Source organism: Podarcis cretensis, assembly GCF_951804945.1.
Source record: "Podarcis cretensis genome assembly, chromosome: 12".
NCBI lineage: Eukaryota > Metazoa > Chordata > Lepidosauria > Squamata > Lacertidae > Podarcis > Podarcis cretensis.
This window is the reverse complement of record NC_137181.1, coordinates 33481326-33487325: the sequence shown is the minus strand read 5'-3', so window position 1 is coordinate 33487325 and position 6000 is coordinate 33481326.

The following is a 6000-nucleotide window of genomic DNA, read 5'->3' as shown; positions in this document are numbered from 1 at the left end:
AAGGCAGTAAAGAGACTCTGAATCTCCTGGACCTTATGCAAAATGTCCAGGCTTGCAAACGTATTCCAGACTTGGAAGCAGATTTTTTCTTCTTCAAGAAGATGACTCCAGAGTGAGCTCTAACTTGTGATTTATTTGGTGGTGGTGGTTGTTGTTACTATTATTATTATTATTATTTATGTACCACCCTATACAGGGATGCGGGTGGCACTGTGGGTTAAACCACAGAGCCTAGGACTTGCCAATCAGAAGGTTGCGGTTCGAATCCCCGCGACAGAGTGAGCTCCTGTTGCTCGGTCCCTGCTCCTGCCAACCTAGCAGTTCGAAAGCACGTCAAAGTGCAAGTAGATAAATAGGTACCGCTCCAGCTGGAAGGTAAACGGCGTATCCGTGTGCTGCTCTGGTTCGCCAAAAGCGGCTTAGTCATGCTGGGCACGTGACCCAGAAGCTGTACGCCGGCTCCCTTGGCCAATAAAGTGAGATGAGCGCCGCAACCCCAGAGTCGGCCACGACTGGACCTAATGGTCAGGGGTCCCTTTACTTTTACCACCCTGTACCCGAAGGTCTCAGGGCGGTTCACAGAACAAAATCAAAATATAGATTAGATTTCCGGAAGAGACTTTTGCAGTGTGTGAAAGCTCAAATATAAGGCAGAAATTAACTGGAAACACCAGAGAAGTTGAGTAAATGGCAGCCTTACAGTGCTTCCTATTAGAATGAAGAATGAGAACCAATCTTCTCTTGGTCTGAGAATGGTATGTTCTAGGGGCTTCATTTCTCACGCCTCTTCTAGGTAAATCCAATATAATGGTTAATTAAACTCCTTTCTTTTCCAGTAAGGCTTGACTGTAACTGCTGTTTGAGTTTCCTTTCCCTCACTCAAGGCTGCTTTTCTTTTCTTAAGGTGTAGTTTGCGTTGTGCCCCCCCCTTTTTTAGTATTTTATTGATATGTGGGCTGTGGTTTTTTTGTGGGGGAAGTTTATTGTTTTACTGGCGCTTATTTTATTTTATTTATAAATGCATCGGCCCTAGTCAATTTCATTTTGGAGGTGAAAATCCGGGGACTAGTGTGCATAAAGCTAATTCAACAAAAGGAAATCTCCAGGATGTGTGCTCCTCTAAGAATGAATCAGCAAGCGGGCAGAGTGCATAAATGACCTCACAGCATGCTCTACCAAAGCATGAAAATAGAAAGGCATCATCAACACCATTGCAAAATAAAGAATTCACATAGGTGCAAACTGGGCGCAATTGCATGCTACAAAAGTCCTTGAAAGAGTGTTATGAGACAAGTAACGGCCCCCTTATAACTCAGTGAAGAAGCCAAGCCTGCTCCAAAGGATGGGGGGGACCCAGAGCAGATTTAGGAAGCACACATGGGGACGAGAGGGGGGGAGTCTCATTGCATAAAGGAAGCCATCCTGTTTATGCAAGATGCCACTTAAGTACAATCCATGGTTTGCAGGGTTGTGCTGGGGGAATGTGAACCACACTTCGCTTTTCCTGTGCCTATAAAGCTCTGGTGCAATAAGCTTTCTACTTTTTGTGTGTGTCAGGCAGCACAGGAACCAACCCCCATGGCAGGATGAGGGAAGGAAAAGTTCTTACCGTCTGTTTTTTATTCAACATTTACAGAGAGAGGCTTGGGAATGCAGCCTCTTGGAATAATGGCGTTGCCTCCAGTGGTCCTCCACCTCCTTTTCTTCCACTTCTTCATTCGTCACCTTCTCCCATATGGGTGGCACTGAGGGCCCTTTGCTTCTGAGCACTTTGCTCTCCTACTTTCAAGGCTCACCATGTTCTGGGAGAGGGGGAAATCTGGAATGCTTTCTAACGACACTGTCTCTGCCAGCTGTTGCCCTCCTGTTGCTTCTTCTTTCTCCTCCTCCTTTCCCATGATTTCCCAGCTTTCCCCCTCATCTTCCTCTGAGCTGTGACCTCCCTCAAACCCCTGTTGTAAATCTGAACTGGCTTCCTCTTCTCTGGAAGGGTCAGGCTGGGGATGTGGGTCTCCACCATTGCTCCTCTGCCCAGTGGCTGACACTGTGCTTTCTAAGCAGAGGTCCAAGCGGTTTTCCTTCCTCCCTCTGGCGGTCATTTGAGGAAGGGCATGGAGTGGTGGCGCCCTTGATAACATCCTAGATGCCCAGACTGGCTGCAAACATACACTATGGCAATTTCCCACATAAATTTTGCATTTCTATATTGACAGCAAAGAGCAGTAGCACATTTGGAGGAACATGGGCATATGCCTTAAACCATGCCCTCAAACCATTTGACCATTGAGCTCAATACTGCCTACACTGGCTGGCAGCAGCTCTCCAAGGTTTCAGACAGGACTCCCAGGAATACCTGGAGATGCCGGGGATTAAACCCAGAACCTTCTGCAAGCACAGCAGATGCTCCACATGGAGCTATAGTCCTTTCCAAAAATCTGTTTATCTAATTGTTGTGGTTTCAAATTGTTGAATTTCAAGCTGAATTTAAGTCAGTGGCTTGTCATGCCCTGAGGGGGGCAAATGACCTGTGAAAATGGTTAGATTCGATTAGCTTAGTCCTGCCGACTTTCATTTTTAGAATTCAATTATAAATTGATTGTGCTTAAGAATGTACAACACCGCGCCCTCTGAGATCTTGAGCTCATTTGTCAAACCAGTCTTACTGCAGTTTTAACCTACATTGCCAGACCATTCTTGATGTTGCCTTTTTAAAAGTTTTTTTATCTCTTCTGATACTGCTTGGAAAAGAGCGAGGCACCATCAGGGTGCACAATAAATGCTTTCTAAATCTCTGTGGGCAACAGATGAAGCATATGGAGACTCTGAGGAAGAATATGGTCACTTGTTCAACTTGCAGATCCACAATTTAACCCACTAATGCATAAGGCTGGCCCTACCATTGGACAGTTGTTATAGGTGGTGGATGCTGGGTGTGTGTGTGTGGGAGGGAAAATAGTCCTGGCTATCTTTGATGGATGAAGAACTTGAGTTTACAGCACCAGTTCTGCCCATGTCTTTAATTTTCAGATTAAAAGGTAAAGGTAAAGGTACCCCTGCCCGTACGGGCCAGTCTTGACAGACTCTGGGGTTGTGCGCCCATCTCACTTAAGAGGCCAGGGGCCAGCGCTGTCCGGAGACACTTCCGGGTCACGTGGCCAGCGTGACATCGCTGCTCTGGCCAGAGCCAGAGCCAGAGCCAGAGCCAGAGCCAGAGCCGCACACGGAAACGCCGTTTACCTTCCCGCTAGTAAGCGGTCCCTATTTATCTACTTGCACCCGGAGGTGCTTTCGAACTGCTAGGTTGGCAGGCGCTGGGACCGAGCAGCGGGAGCACACCCCGCCGCAGGGATTCGAACCGCCGACCTTTCGATCGGCAAGCCCTAGGCGCTGAGGCTTTTACCCACAGCGCCACCTGCGTCCCTAATTTTCAGATTAGATCAGTACATAAAGCATATCCCAGGTTACAAGAATGCACAGCTACGTGAGAGATTAAATGCATGGATAAGCATAAGCTAAGATGTTGATCCAGCAAGCAACACGCACTCGCTGCACCTTCCTTTCAAAGAGTGGGCAGGCACACCTTTAGCATGACAAGTGGCTGGAGTCCTGAGATTGGGTGAGCCATTTAGCAAATCTTCAGGTGGACTGGACTTGTGCTGGTGCGAGCATCTCCATGGTGAGAGATAATAGCTGGATCAGCATCTCACTTTCTGCTAGCCACCTCCTGGTGGTGATGGGGGGCTCCTGAGTGAGGGAGAGGGAGAAGGATAGAAGAATCCTCTGTTAACCCACTTGGATCATCACCCGGGTCCAGGTCTCTATCGCTCAAGCCACAGGCCCTTTTGTTCATGTCTATGACCACATAACAAAAGAAAGTGATAGGGTCCTTTCCCAGGTTCAGAAAACCTCTTGTGTCCCAGAATTAATGACCTGCAACGCGGTGGGACCCTCTAAGCTCCTCCCATTCCTCCTCTGACTATGTCCTCCACAGCGCCTCCTAGCGACTCAGGTCAGGAGCAGCAGCAGCCTTCTAGCTGAGCCCCACAGTCATTCCCTTCTGTTCTGTACCTCAAAGGGCAGACAGGTGTCTTCCTGCAGGTTCAGCTGGGGACACCGTCTCATCTACTGTGTTTAAAAGTCAGCTGTCAGTCCAGGTCGCATCCAGACTCTCAGCTTTTTTGCAGGAGGGAATTACAGCAGGCTGCAGCACATAACGCTGCATTCTCGCGCTGCAGTGTATCCATGGAGTCGGAACAGGTGCTTTTAGAAACCTCAGCCACTTGCTATTTATCACACGGAAGCCCAACCAAGGTCATTGTCTGCAGTCAACAGAGATTCCAAATGTATGAGTATTCAGAGCCACCCTGCACAGGAGGAAATGCTCTCGGTTCCTTCGCCTATGAAAACTGAGTGCAGATACCATGCCAAATGAGATGATGGTGCCCAAGATGAAAATGATGGATATTTTCAGACAAATATTCAAATGTTGCAAATGTTACACCCCACCCTTCAATACTGCCATTTAGAGGATGGCAAATATAGACAACTTAAAGGGACGTAATTCAAGTGTTCTAAAGCACTATCTGTGGCCTCCAAAGCTGGATCAGGCCAATATGCAGCACAGTTCTAAATCTCATTCAGTTTAGCAGGAAGGCCATGATGTTGCTGCGTAACAACAAGTGGCTCAAGTGAGGATTCAATCTCAATACAGAATTGTAGAGTTGGGAGGGACCACAAGGATCATCAACTCCAACCCCTGCAATGCGAGAATCTTTCACTCAAGGTGGGGCTAGAACTCACAACCCTGAGATTAAGAGTCTTATGCTCTCTACCAGCTAAGCTATCCCAGCTGCCTAATTGATCAGATTCCCTTGGGTGATTTCCCCATAATTTCATGTGAATCAGCTAGGTGGTATAAAAGAAATAAACAAAAACCAGATTTTTGTTATGGCTCTGCTTACTGGAAGAAAATAACTGGAAGTCAGATTGTCCCACTAGAGCATCCCCACCGCTCCAAGAGCAACTGCTCTACTGACCAAAGACACCTTGTTCACAGGGTGCACCAATCACGACTTGCCCAGAAGGAGAGGATCGGAGCTTAAAAGCTCTTTTTGCACTAGGTTTGCTTGGGGCTTCCAGCTTTCTTTTGCCTTCAATCCTTCCCTTTGATAGTCTTCAGCTGCATGCATTTGAAATAACGTATATTAAATGTGCATCCTATGCAGGTTTTAAAGGACGCGGGTGGCGCTGTGGTCTAAACCACTGAGCCTATTGGGCTTGCCAATCAGAGGGTTGGCGGTTTGAGCTCCCGTTACTCTGTCCCAGCTTCTGCCAACCTAGCAGTCCAAAAGCACACCAGTGCAAGTAGATAAATAGGTACCACTGTGTAAAATGGCATTTCCGTGTACTCTGGTTTCCATCACGGTGTCCCGTTGCGCCATAAGAGGTTTAGTCATGCTGGCCACATGACCCAGAAAGCTGTCTGTGGACAAATGCCAGCTCCCTCGGCCTGAAAGCAAGATGAGTGCCATAACCCCATAGTCGCCTTTGACTGGACTTAACCATCCAGGGGTCCTTTACCTTTACCTATGCAGGTTTACTGTACATGTATGCATCAATGGAAGAGATTTATGGACTTCTCTTCATCACTTGATCCCAGGATGGTTTACAATAATAAAATAAAATGCATAAAACTGTAAAACCAACAATAAACAGCCATAACTCGCAAACCCCAGAGCAGCAGAACACAGATCAGCTCTTGAGGAATAATCTCATGTGATCTGCAACATGGGGGAAGCATTCTGTTATTTTTGTTCAGGACATCCCTGGTACTTTCTGACTTCATATTAAAAAAGCGGTTTCTGGGTAAATAGAGCAGCGAAGTATTTCTATTCCAAGTTCTCATATGCAAACTAATCAGTAACCACCCTGCTCTGAGAGGGCTTAGAAACAGTAACGAACTGGTTTGCTATCGCTTAATGAAATATTTGCAAGCTGAAC